The 14,238-nt window shown below is 43.5% G+C and overlaps 1 pseudogene; it reads left to right on the top strand.

Moving 5' to 3' along the window:
* The first annotated feature begins 10,523 nt into the window (after window positions 1-10,523).
* LOC124790537 lies at window positions 10,524-10,641 on the top strand (annotated as a pseudogene).
* Window positions 10,642-14,238: the final 3,597 nt, after the last annotated feature.

Here is a 14,238-nt window from a genome sequence, read left to right as displayed (position 1 = left end):
CCGACTACCTTCCCCGTCCTTCCCTGATCCGATGAGACCGATGACTTCGCTGTTTGTTCTCTTCCCCCAAACAACCCAACCCCAACCCACTATGGGACTTAACTGCTGAGGTCATCAGTCCCCTAGAACTTAGAACTACTTAAACCTAACTAACCTAAGTACATCACACACATCCATACCCGAGGCAGGATTCGAAACTGCGACCGTAGCGGTCGCGCGGTTCCAGGCTGTAGCGCCTAGAACCGCTCGGCCACTGGCCTGCAATGCCAGCCCAGATTTCACAGCAAAACATACTTGATGGAGAGACTCTACTACAGTGAGAGGATTTTTCTCATCCCGCACATGGCTATTCTTGCTGTTCGAAATACCTTCACCATCAAATGAGGCCGCATCAGTGACCAGAACGATATGGAGGAAATCTGTTCGATCAATCCGTTATTGGAGCAACCACTGACACAATGAAACCCTTGGTGGAAAGTTAGTCACAGCATTGCGTGGACTCGTTGTGGGTGAGATGGGTGAAATATTTGTTCGTGTAGTACGCGTCACACGGTAGTATGTGCTGCGCCCCTGTGCGGGAACTTGTCGTGGGGTCCGCTGCGACACGTTCCAGCCCCTCCTCTTCAAAATCGGGTGTGGGAGTGGTGCTGAAGTTGCTAGGTCATTCGTTTCCTCTTTCCAGTGAACCAGTGTCCAGCATTCGTCGATCGAGAGAAATAAACATTCGTCGTGACGGATGATGTCCGTTAGGAAATGTTTCCTCGTATACCTTTCAGCAGAGAGAGCATTGCAACGTATTTCCCTATAGACAAAGTGCATGTCAGTGAGATTTGCGAAACTGTACCAGTACTGTTCTATCGTACTATACTGTACCTCTCTGAATAGTGCTAAGTAATGAATGAGCCTGTCGTTGTTTGATAGCACGTTCTGTCATGGGACAATGCGAATACGATACAGCAGAGCCACCTTGTGGACAAGTAAAGTAAACATAACTTGCATCATGACTTCCTAGTAATTAGGCTTGTCCTCCTTGTTTACTTTCAGAAAATAAATACTGTACTCGTAAATAAACAGCACAGTACAAATAAACTCGTACGCATTGAATAAACAAACACCGTTTGTTAAACAAATTTTATTATTAATGGTACTGCACAACCTAGGTTTTTGGTTATAAGCCCAATTTCAAGAATGTTACTGATTCATAAAGATGATAATGCGCAGATCAACATGATGATAAGGCAAAGACCGTTGTCGCAGCTTTTTAATGTATCGATCCCTGGCTTAATGTAACACTACTACAATGATCATTTTTTAACAAATTACAAGTGGAATTACGCAATTCAGCAATTACACTAACGTGACGCGACTGAAGCTATGCATCAGTCAAGAACTTTTCATCTACTGATGAACTGAGGATCAAAGTTTTGCTTCTATCCTGGAGTTGTGATATCATCTAAAAGGGGGGAATAATTTAATTGGATTTGCTCGTTTAATAATAGATGTGGGGATGTACACATCTGTCTTTTAATTTATAAAATTTCTGATTGGTTGAATTTAGCCCCATTTTCCTCTGTGCGTAAGACTTGTACAGCTATTACGTATTTTTGTTTGTTGTTCAGGCAATGTTCCGCAAAGGCTGAACCAGGCTTCTTGAATCTCCATCGTCTATGACGTTCTTTAGGCCTTGTGCAAATTGACCTCCCCGTCTGTCTAATGTAGCAAGACTGACACTCACGGCGTGTGATTTTATTAACCCCATTTTTGTGATAGCTAGTTGCTTATCTGTTGCATTGAACAAGCAACTACCTATTGCCCGAGGGACATAGAAAAACACAGAAAAACCCTTTGCCTTCAGAATGTTACTGATCCTATTTGATGTTTTCCCTATAAAAGGTAATCTGCCCCACTTCTTTTCCCAATTGTCTGTGTTTTTCATTGGTGGCAGTAGGGACCTGGCTTGCTTCTTTATATCGTTTTGCCTAGAATTTTGTCAGTGATGTTGGAGTTAAATTGATTATTTCAGGCTACAGTTTTTATTGTATGAAGTTCCTGGTCAAACTCTTCTTGGGACATAGTGGCAGAAACGAGACGGTGAATCATGTGGTGGAATGCTGCAAATTTATAAGCTGTAGGATGTTGGAAGGAAGCCGGGATGAATGTGTCAGTGAAGGAGTCTATTGTATTGTATGTTAACCTGGGACCTAGGAACGACGGAGAGGCTCCGCCCCGCCGCAGCCGCAGTGGTCTACAACCCCACGACGACTAACGCAGTCCACTTCATCCCTCCGCCGCCCCACACCGAACCCAGGGTTATTGCGCGTTTGGGCCCCCGTTGGACTCCCCAGGGAACGTCTCACACCAGACGAGTGTAATCCCTATGTTTGCGTGATAAAGTAATGGTGGTGTACGCGTACGTGGAGAACTTGTTTGCGCAGCAATCGCCGACATAGTGTAACTGAGGCGCAATAAGGGGAACCAGCGCGCATTCGCCGAGGCAGAGGGAAAACCGCCTAAAAACCATCCACAGACTGGCCGGTTCACCGGACCTCAACACAAATCCGCCGGGCGAATTCGTGCCGGGGACCAAGCGCTCCTTCCCGTCCGGAAAGCCATGCGTTAGACCGCACGGCCAACCGGGCGGGCTATAAAATTTATGGTTACTGTCTTCTATCTTTAAGCTAATGTACAGGAGATATATTCTGCCCCCCCCCCCCCAACTCCATGCAGTCTTTATGTTAGTGTGCTACAAATTTGTGGAGCTGTCTATTAGAACCTTTCCACACACAATGAATATCACCTACATATCTGTACCAATACTCACATGGTTTGCTAGTGGTTCCCTCTTAAGGAAATCAGTCTCCCACTTGTCCATGAACACTTCTGCTAGTAAGGGAGATAAAGGTGAGCCCATTTCCTGACAATCTGCTCGTTGATAATAACTCCCTTGAACACAGATATATTTCTGATTCAAACAACATTTCACTATACTAACAATGCTCAGCTGTTCTTCTGAATTATTGTTGTGTGGATACAATGATTGTAACACAGTATCTACAGAGTGTTTCACCGGAATATATGCGAGCAAGATATGCACATTAAAAGAAGCTAATTTTGCATTTGTTGGAACAACATCTGTTAACTAGATCAAAACTATTCGTAGTGCTATATTTCCCTTTGAAGTTCAGTTTCTTCTTCTAGATGGTGTTGTTCCTCGTGGAATCTTGTGTACTGGTGCTTGCATTGCGGATGCCACTGGACAGATTGACACTTTTGGTTTGTGAAGCTTCGTTAAACCATACAGCTGTGGTGTCCTAGGGGATCATTTTCACACATGTTTGTTGTAAATAAGCTGGAAAACGGTAATGCTCTACAAAGTGGCAGACAAGTTTCCTTCCATATCTCCTAAATCTGGCTACTTCGACCACAGGTTCCCTGCCTGAAATTGTTCGGTGGATCGTTCCTTATGTCCTGTTACATTTTTGTGTATTCTTACTGAAACATTCCGTATCTAAAAATAGAACACCTGCTACACAGATATCCTGGATAAGGCTCTAAATAGCAGGGATTACAGTGCTACTCTTCATGTAATTCTACAATGAAATTTAAAAATGAAACTTCCTGGCAGATTAAAACTGTGTGCCGGACGGAGAGTCGAACTCGGGACCTTTGCCTTTCGCGGGCAAGTGCTCTACCAACTTTTTTTTTTTTTACCAAAAACAGTAACAAAGATGACTACAATGAAATGACATAAATAAGGTGACAGATAATTGCAGTCATAAATCACAGCATTCAAAGAATGAGTCTTTAGCTGTAGCACACATATAGCACCTTCACTGTCACCCTCAACTGGTGGCAGTTCAGCATGGCACATTTTCTTCTTCTGCAGCCTGAGGTTCCTCATCATCATTTCCCAGACCCAAATTAATCATTCAGTAAATCCTTGATGAGTGTTCCTTCCAGGGTAAATTACACGGACAGAAGAGAAGTCCCGAACAGCGACATCGCAAAATATTTCACTGCCTTGTTATTTTTGTCAGTTCCAGCCTTCTAAACGCATCTATAGGGAGTTCAAGATCTTCCTTTACATCAGACACCAGATGTTTCTCGCCATATCCTTGTATCTGCTGTACTACTGATTTATTTTTCATATGTGACTTGCAGGTTAGGATCGGGAACGTAACCCAACCCATTCCCTCTCTATTAGGAATCCAGTTCCTAACCTATATCCATTCGGTTGAAGAAAATTCGGAGCATGTTACCATATTTCTTATTGTGATTCTGATATTTAAGAACTTTCTCGAATTCATTTTCCATATACATCTTGTATTCAATATGTTCATCGCTCCCAATGTTGTTAAAAACATAACTTGTATATTTGCCCATTAACCAAATCACTGCGTTATTTTTTGCCTGAGGGTAGTAACTTTCTTCTGGTCTAAAGAAAATGTTAGTCGGTACATTGTTTGCTGAAGTTCTTGTTATTTGAGCAATTTTCTCCCTGGTCCACCTCCAGTTGATAATCCGATCTCCACAAGTGTAACGATGAGGCACACTATCAACGAGGTTGCATTTGCTGCAGAGGTTAGTGTCACTTAAACCGATGGCAAAGAGACGCTCATTAGTGCTGATGATGTTATTGACTACCTTGTACCACGCTTTTCTCACGTCAGACGAAAGAACATCACTACTGATGTTTTTACAGACCACATTTCATGTTATTCCAGCATATTTGGTTTCCATGTTATTTCTCCTTTCATGTTTCCATCTTTCAGCTAAAATCGCCTTTTCTGTAACGTTTTTGGAGTTTAAAATCTTTTTGCTGAGATAACTTAGTTCAAGATAATACTCCCTAATGTGTTTCAGCTTAAAACTTATTTTTTATGTATTTATCGGCGGCTCTGCACTTTCTGGCCTGACAATATCGTACAGTTTTGCTGTAATGCACCCTGGATCATTACACATTATGCTCCATGTTCGTTTGACATACAATATCATCGCTTTAGACTTGATGTCGGTTAAACCCATTCCTCCATTGCTTGGATTCAAAACTGCTGTCTTCACCGGCACTCGAAACAATTCCCCTTTCCACAAGAACTTTGCTAAGGTGGACATGATCGTCTTCGCCACCATTGATGGAATGGGGAGAACCTGTGCTATGTAGTAGGCCTTGGATAAAATATACGTGTTGATAAACAGTATTCTCTGGAACTGGTCTATGCTACGTTGACAGTTTTCAATCAAAGCTAACTTGATTTGTCTTGCCATGTACCGCCAATTTATTGCTATCATTTTTAAAAGGGATGTTGTCAATGCCATTCCAAGAACTTTGTGTTCATTAACATGGTTCGCCCACTCAATTCGCAAGTTAGCAAGCCGCTTTATGTTTAGAAATTTACTTTTATTTTCATTTACCGTCGCACCTGATGCGGAGCAGTATTTTGCAAGTATCATCTTTAGTTGTGTCACATCTGTTTGGTCTCTGATGATTACGCCTACATCGTCCGCGTAAGCACCTACCACGGTCTTTGTTCCATGAATGGTAATGCCTGTCAGCCCGTGCTGTAGCTGTCTCAAGAAAGGTTCCAGTGATATAACGAACAGGAGCATGGATAAGGGGCTTCCTTAGGCAACACCCCTTTTTATTTCAATTTTTTTTGTCAGTTGACAGTTAACGGAGATTTGTGCAGTAACACCCATTGCGGCCGCGGTGGTCTAGCGGTTCTAGGCGCTCAGTCCGGAACCGCGCGACTGCTACGGTCGTAGGTGCGAATCCTGCCTCGGGCATGGATATGTGTGATGTTCTTAGGTTAGTTAGGTTTAAGTAGTTCTAAGTTCTAGGGGACTGATGACCACAGATGTTAAGTCCCATAGTGCTCAGAGCCATTTTTTGAACACCCATTGCCATGTTCTTGATGATGTCGATGGTTTTTGGCAGGAAGTCCATTCGACTCATTGTCTCTATCAGGTATTTGTGATTAATTTGATCAAATGCCTTATGGAAGTCTATGAAAAGCAGTCCACATTTTATGTTACTTGCCTGCGCTAGCGCAATGACATCACGATACAAAGCCGCAGTTTGTAAAATCGTCCATCTAAAAGCACAAGTCTGCTGTTGGCCTATGATGTCAGCAGTGCATGGTTATTGGTCCACAGATACACTTTTGAACACACCAGTTTTCAGCGAAATTATGTCCCGACACCGTTTTTTCTCCTTTGAGAATGTTATACTTCAATGATAACTCTGCGAGTACTAGAGGCTGTGGTGTCACCGCCAGACACCACACTTGCTAGGTGGTAGCCTTTAAATCGTCCGCGGTCCGGTAGTATACGTCGGACCCGCGTGTCGCCACTGTCAGTGATTGCAGACCGAGCGCCACCACACGGCAGGTCTAGAGAGACGTCCTAGCACTCGCCCCAGTTGTACAGCAGACTTTGCCAGAGATGGATCACTGACAATTACGCTCTCATTTGCCGAGACGATAGTTAGCATAGCCTTCAGCTACGTCATTTGCTACGACCTAGCAAGGCGCCATTACCAGTTTATATTGAGATTGTTATTAATGTATCAATAAGAGTGATGTTCTCCAATTATGGATTAAAGTTAAGTATTCAAGCAACTCCGTACTTTATTTAGTAGACTCAACTCCTTTAACTGTTCCAGACCTCACGCCAGTCTGCGTGAGCTTAAGCGCGTGCATTTCGGCCTCCTCTAGCAACACGGTGTTAGCTCTTCTGGCAACACATCAGAGGCGACAGTCGATTTAAAATTAGGACGATTGTTGACAAAGTTCGTAAGACGTTTCGTAATTCATTTCGCCCACATCACAAACTTTGCATAGATGAAAGTCTCTTGCTGTTCAAAGGACGATTGTCTTGTAAGCAATTTATTCCAACCAAGCGAAGTAGTTTCGAAATAAACGCTCTGAATGCCAAAATGGATCTATTTTGGATTTTATAATATATACAGGCGCAACAACAGAAATTGGGTTCCACAATTTGGGAAAAAGTGGCGACCTAGGGGCAACTCTTATGGGACCGTATTTGGAACAGAGTCATATTATATACGTCGATAACTGGTATTCTTTCGCCCGGACCTGTTCCTCCGGCTTCACAACCATCGAACAGCCGCATGTGGCACATTTCGTGAGAATAGGAGCAACATGCCAAAACTGCAGGAGAAACTGCGGTTAAGTCCACTGACAAGTTCCTTGCTATCAAGTGGTGCGATAAAAGAGAGGTGTGCACGTTGACCACGAGTCACACAACACAAATGGTTGAAACAGAGAAGACTGACAAAAATACTGGCGAAAAAATAAAGAAACCACTATTTATTGGGGATTGCAATTCGAGTATGGGTGCAGTTGACCGTTGTCACGTGTTACTGAGCTCAGTGGGATCAGCACGTAAGACGGTGAAATGCTACACCAAATATTTTTTTCACATTCGGGATTTGTGCACTCTAAATGCTCATGCTCTCCACTGGTCGGTAACAGGGCGAAACATGGCACTCGCAGAGATTCGCCTTTCTCTCGTAAGGGAGATTGTAGAAAAATATGCTACTGAACGGAAAAATGCTGGCAGGGGAAGGCGCTACGATGACGAGAATCCTCTGCGATTCACGAGGAGACATTCTACGGCTGTTACCGTGAGTGAACATTCGCAGAAAAGTACGCCAATGAGCAATGCGTGGTTTGCACGAAACAAAAAAGTGCGCCGGGAAACTAGATACCAATGCAAAACTTGCAACGTTCCATTATGAGTTGTACCCTGCTTCTAGACTTATCATACAAAGAAGTATTACTTAATCATTGGGAAATATATCTGAGAAAATTTGCTGACACTTCGTAATAAATTACTAAAAAAAGGCAGAAATGGAAAAAATATAAATCTATTTTTAACTTCGCCAGTGCCGGTCCAAATCCTGGATCGAAAAGATGGATGGGAAATAGATGCAACACGTGAAAAACTATTCAAACGAAGCCTGACTTCTTCATATGTAGCAGTTTACTTGGTGATTGAGATGGCGCAGTATCTGCACTGTGGCAAATGTGATTACGTCGAGTACATTGCGCCAGTACAACAAAACCCATATATTCGTACGATACATTTAAATTATTAATACGTAACATGGACAGTTATATTCTTTTATCCCCAGTAGTACAAATTATAGATCACATTCGGTCTGTTGCTGTTGTTGTGGTCTTCAGTCCAGAGACTGGGTTGGTGCAGCTCTCCATGCTACTCTATCCTGTGCAAGCGTCTTCATCTCCCAGTACCTACAGCAGCCTACATCCTTCTGAATCTGCTTAGTGTATTCATCTCTTGGTCTCCCTCTACGATTTTTACCCTCCATGCTGCCCTACAGTACCAAATTTGTGATCCCTTGATGCCTCAGAACATGTCCTACCAACCGATCTCTTCTTCGAGTCAAGTTGTGCCACAAACTCCTCTTCTCCCCAATTCTGTTCAATACCTCCTCATTAGTCTGTGATCTACCCATTCATCTTCAGCATTCTTCTGTAGCACCACATTTCGAAAGCTTCTTGTTGTGTTGGCAGAAGAGCCAACAGCGTGTTACTAGAGGAGGCAGAAATGCACGCGTTTTAGCTCACCCAGGCTGCCGTGATAAGAGAAGAGCTATACTGACGTGAGGTCTGAAACATGACAAGGAATGAGAATTCAGAAAGCGGATGTAATTAGTTTCATACTTAACTTTAATCCATTAATGATGAACGTCGCTCTTGAAGGTGCATGATTCACAATATCAATCTCAATGGTAACTGAATATGGCGCCTTGCTAGGTCGTAGCAAATGACGTAGCTGAAGGCTATGCTAAACTGTCGTCTCTGCAATTGAGAGCGTATGTAGACAGTGAACCATCGCTAGCAAAATCGGCTGTACAACTGGGGCGAGTGCTAGGAAGTCTCTCTAGACTGGACCTGCCGTGTGGCGGCGCTCGGTCTGCAATCACTGATAGTGGCGACACGCGGGTCCGACGTATACTAACGGACCGCGGCCGATTTAAAGGCTACCACCTAGCAAGTGTGGTGTCTGGCGGTGACACCACCCTTCTATTCTCTTTTTGTCTAAACTATTTGTCTAAACTATCTCTCTAAGCTATAAACATTTAGTCTACTTGTACAAAAGCTGTTTTCCATCAGTAACTTAAATGCCTTTAATCGACGAGAAACAACATACCAAAGTTAAAACTCTGTTCTCAATGCGATTTTTCATGCTACTTTGCCTCTGTTGTTAGCCAACATTTGGAATTAAACTCATTGTTCTGGGGAGGGTGTGGGGCTTAAAATTTGTTGTTCAAGAGAGACTGGCTTTGAAGCATTAATAGAAAACGGTATTTATAAAAAATGTATCGAGTATATCCTGCTTTCATCTTTTCATAAAAATCAGCATCTTTTCGAATAATTTATAGATTATTGAAAAATAGAAGGGGAATAAAAGTTTTTATGTCTTATCGTTGTTCTGTCAATCTATAGCACTCTAAATCTCATTTTCATCATGCGTTCACTCTACTAGATACGCAAATCCGAAGTTTACATTGGTTTCGGTCCTGATTTTCGCGCCCAACTTTCATTCTAGTTATACCGCTTGGTCTGTTTTACAGAGCATTATTTTTTTGCAAAATCAGAACGAAAATATCGCAGTTTTGACGTTTTTACAAAATCGTCAATTTTGTGCATAATTCATTCAGTACTGGAAAGTGCTTTGAAAATGAAACTTCATATTTAAGAACCTTGTGTTGTTAAGTTGTACCATGCCAAGTTTCACATTCGTCATAGATTGGTTAAGGAGATGCAAGAAGCCAAACTTGGAAATTTTTTCGGGCGTTTTTTTTTTTTTTTTTTTTATGCCGATTCACTTACAATTTTCTGGCTGAATGTGGCTAGTAAAATTCTTTTGATTATTATACTTAAAGAGAACGCATGAAGTTGCAAAAGATGGCCAAATTTAATTTCTTTACAAAAACTATTGCCCCAGATATTACAGCTCAAAGTCACCAAAAATTCACGCTGGCTCTGCGCGAGTCGCGATCAGCCGGGAAGTATTGAGCACAGGGCGGGCCGGGCAGCGCTGGCCGCTCCGTGGGACAGGCAGGCACGCAGCGCGGGCAGCCGGGTTACGGCACAGGTGGCGGCGCCTTAGCGCTCCAAGCAGGTGGTGCACCTCCAGCAGTCAAAGGGTTAAGTGAAAATCCTAACATCCGTTTTGCGAAATCACTCGCAAATTTTTGTGATTTATGACCTTTGTTGGTCATAGCTGTAAGTATGACTTCATTTGTACGATTACTATTGACGTGAAGGAAATTCTTGTTGTGACCTGACATTTTTTGTTTCCTTATCTCATTGTAAAAATTCGCGACGTCAGACGTTTTATAACCATGACCACAGCGATTTGTTTAAGCGTGTCAGTTTGTATGTCCATTTCACACTGGTGTAAAGCTATCCGTAATAGACCACGAATAACGAAACCGAAAAAACACATTTCATACCGCTTTTGGTGTGGCGGGCAACGGCCTTGCCGCAGTGGATACACCGGTTCCCGTCAGATCACCGAAGTTAAGCGCTGTCGGGCGTGGCCGGCACTTGGCTGGGTGACCATCCGGGCCACCATGTGCTGTTGCCATTTTTCGGGGTGCACTCAGCCTCGTGATACCAATTGAGGAGCTACTCGACCGAATAGTAGCGGCTCTGGTCACAGAAAACCATCGTAACGACTGGGAGAGCGGTGTGCTGACCACACGCCCCTCCTAACCGCATCCTCAGCTGAGGATGACACGGCGGTCGGATGGTCCCGATGGGCCACTTGTGGCCTGAAGACAGAGTACTCTCTCTCTCTCTACTCTTTGGTGTAGCGCTCTGGGCGTTAATAATTACGTAAGTTCATCCTAGTTTCCTGTAAATACTTAATATACGCTTATCGTCTTGTCTACTGATATTCAAATTCAAATGATGCATTTTACAGCATGTTCTGGTTCAAAAGCAAATTGATTTTGGATGCGTAGTAATCATTAATGTCGCAATGTTATTTCGCTGCAACGGTAATTTTTAAAATTGTCACTAAATGCGGGTTGGTGCCAACGAGCAATTTGATGAACGGAGGTTCTCTAGAAGGAATTTTCGTCGTTTTATTATCTCATTCCTCGGCCACTGACAAGAAAAGTGCATGATTTCAACGCTGGGAGTCACATTAAGACCTGTATTACAGATGTGTCAAAAGAAATGGTGAAATGTGGGTAACAGGGACTGTGAAGACCATCCTACCACGTGGCACGTCGACGGCGACGTTGGGCGAATTGTGGTGAAATGTGGTGGATGCCAATATGACATCATTAACTCACCTCGCACGTCACACGAACTTTTGAGCTGCGGGCTTTTCTCCGCAAGTGCCGACATCTTACTGTCTGAAGCGTTGTTAACCCCGATGGTGACGTCGCAGGACGTCACGCCCTTGCAGCATTACACAGGAAGGGTGTGGGCACCGTTCAGCGGAATTTCAGGCTTGTGCATCAGAAAGAGAGACAATTATGGGGTTTCGAAAAAGTGATGCTTTAATTCTGTGGCGCAGGGTAAATACATACGTACATATATATGTAGCCGGCCGAAGTGGCCGTGCGGTTAAAGGCGCTGCAGTCTGGAACCGCAAGACCACTACGGTCGCAGGTTCGAATCCTGCCTCGGGCATGGATGTTTGTGACGTCCTTAGGTTAGTTAGGTTTGACTAGTTCTAAGTTCTAGGGGACTAATGACCTCAGCAGTTGAGTCCTATAGTGCTCAGAGCCATTTGAACCATTTGAACATATATATGTACATCAATTTTTGTAGTATTTATGCACTTCTGCTCTACATTTTTGTTGACGATGGGTGGAAGCATAGGTAGCAGGTATTACATCTGGAATGTATTCTCAGTGGGAACGACGATGTATTTGAAACGTGTCTTGGAATTTAACTTATTTTTGTCTACCATGTCCAATGTGCTATTAGTTCAAATATGATTAAATGTACAAGTGTAATTTTGCACATTACGTTTTTGCAAATGGTGGAAATCGAGGAGTCATCTTCAAATAATACACATCCTTAGAGCAACCATAACTTAGTTTAATCGCTGTCTGATGACAGTGGTCGCAAATAGAAAAATACAATTAAAAACCTATGGTTAGGACGCATAGTTTAATACACCTATGGTTCGTATTAATACGATGGATAGTCACAGAATTTTGACTCCCATTTCGAAAAAATAAAGTTACGTAATAAATTTTCTGTTATGTTTTCACTTACATGTCTGTAATCCTGGTACATAATTTCAACTCCGGATCACAACGCCAAAGGAGCTAAAACGATCCCTCAGATACCGATCGTATAGAAGGGCAAATTTTTGCAGATAAACGACTTCGACAGGTTGTATAACAGATGTATCACTGTATTTTACAATCATTTATAGTTAACACCTGAGTACATTCTTTTGGGTGATTTCTAACTCTTCTGTTAATCTACGTTGAGTAAACTGCTGCTATTCTACAGTTTTGCAAGGTACACATTTCTTTTGCCTCACGAAACTGACGTAATACCGCCGCGTGGAGTCGCCGCGCGGTTATGGGCGCCATGTCACTGATTGCGCGGCCCCTCCCGCCGAAGGTTCGAGTCCTCTTTCGGCATGGGTGCGTGTATTGTTCTTAGCATACGTAAATTTAAGTTAGTTTAAGTAGTGTGTAAGTCTACGGACCGATGACCTCAGCAGTTTGGTCCCTTAGGAATTCACACACATTTGAGTAATACCAGCAGTTGGTAGCTACATGTACGTATATACTGAAGCGACAAAGGTCATGGGATACCTCCTAATACGATGTCGTACCTCCTTTTGCCAGTCGTAGTGCAGGAACTCGATGTGGCACGTACTCAGCAAGTCGCTGGAAATCCCTGGCAGAGATATTGAGTCACGCTGCCTCTACAAATACAGCCTCCATAATTTAAAGTATTGGCGGTATAGAATTTTGTACAGAAACTGACTGCTCGATTATGTCCCATAAATATTCGATGAGACTCATCTCGAGCGATACGGGCGGCCAAGTCATTCTTTAGAAATGTCCAGTATTTTCCTCAAACCATCACTGAACAATTGTAATATGGCGCATAGTCATCTATAAAATCTCCATCGTAACCGAACATGACCATTTGCAGCCAATGATCGGTTTATTGGGATCGGAAGACCCAATCTACTCCATGCAAAGACAACGCACGCCACTTCGCAGCCACCACCAGTTTGACAACTTGGGTTCGTGGCTTCGTGGGATCTGCGCCACAGTCGAACGCTGCCATCAGCTATTAACATGCCACTGTTTACCAGTTGCCTAGGATCCAAACGAGATGCTCTCGAGACTGACAGAGTCGCTGCAGCCGATGACATGCTGTTAGCGAAAGCACTCGCGCCGCTCGTCTGCTGCCATAGCCCTTTAACGCCGAATTTCCGCGCACTCTCCTACCGCATATGTCCTTCGTATGATCGTCATTCAATGATTTCATCCGGCGCTGCACTGACAACTTTATGCAAAGGCAGCGTTATCCACGGTGAGAGGTAATGCCCGAAATTTGGTATTCTCGGCGTACTCTTGACGCTGTGGATCTCGGAATATTGAAATTCTCTGACGATTTAAAAAATGGCATGTATCACGTTTCTAGCTCTAATACCATCCCGCATTCAAAGTGTCTTAATTCCCGTCTTGCGACCAGAACCACGTCACATGAATCACCTAAGTGCAAATGATAGCTCCGCCAATGGACTGCCCTTTTGTACCTCAAAGTATGATAGAGCTGGCTAGTCCATCAGGCACGGAAGTTGCTCGCCGGCTTCTGCCTATCGTTCTCTAGGTACACCCATTACCTATTTCATCACAGATACCGTCCGTCCCCGGCAGCTGAGCGGTCAGCGCGACGGACTGTCAGTCTGAAGGGCCCGGGTTTAATTCCCGGCTGGGTCGGATATTTTCTCCGCTCAGAGACTGGGTGCTGCATTCTCCTAATCATCATCACTTCATATCCATCAACACGCAAGTCGCCGAAGTGGCGTCAAATCGAAAGACTTGCATCCGGCGAACGGTCTACCAGACTGGAGGCGCTGGTCACACGACATTTGCATTACAGATACCACGCTACACGTTTGCAAAAAATACCTAATGAAGTCAACTGAATTTTGAATTGAAATGTTTCTCACAATCTATGTACTTGT

This window comes from Schistocerca piceifrons, chromosome 3 (genome assembly GCF_021461385.2).
Source record: "Schistocerca piceifrons isolate TAMUIC-IGC-003096 chromosome 3, iqSchPice1.1, whole genome shotgun sequence".
Taxonomy (NCBI): Eukaryota; Metazoa; Arthropoda; class Insecta; order Orthoptera; family Acrididae; genus Schistocerca; species Schistocerca piceifrons.
The sequence above is the reverse complement of the archived record's forward strand: the minus strand, read 5'-3'. Positions and strand labels throughout refer to the sequence as shown.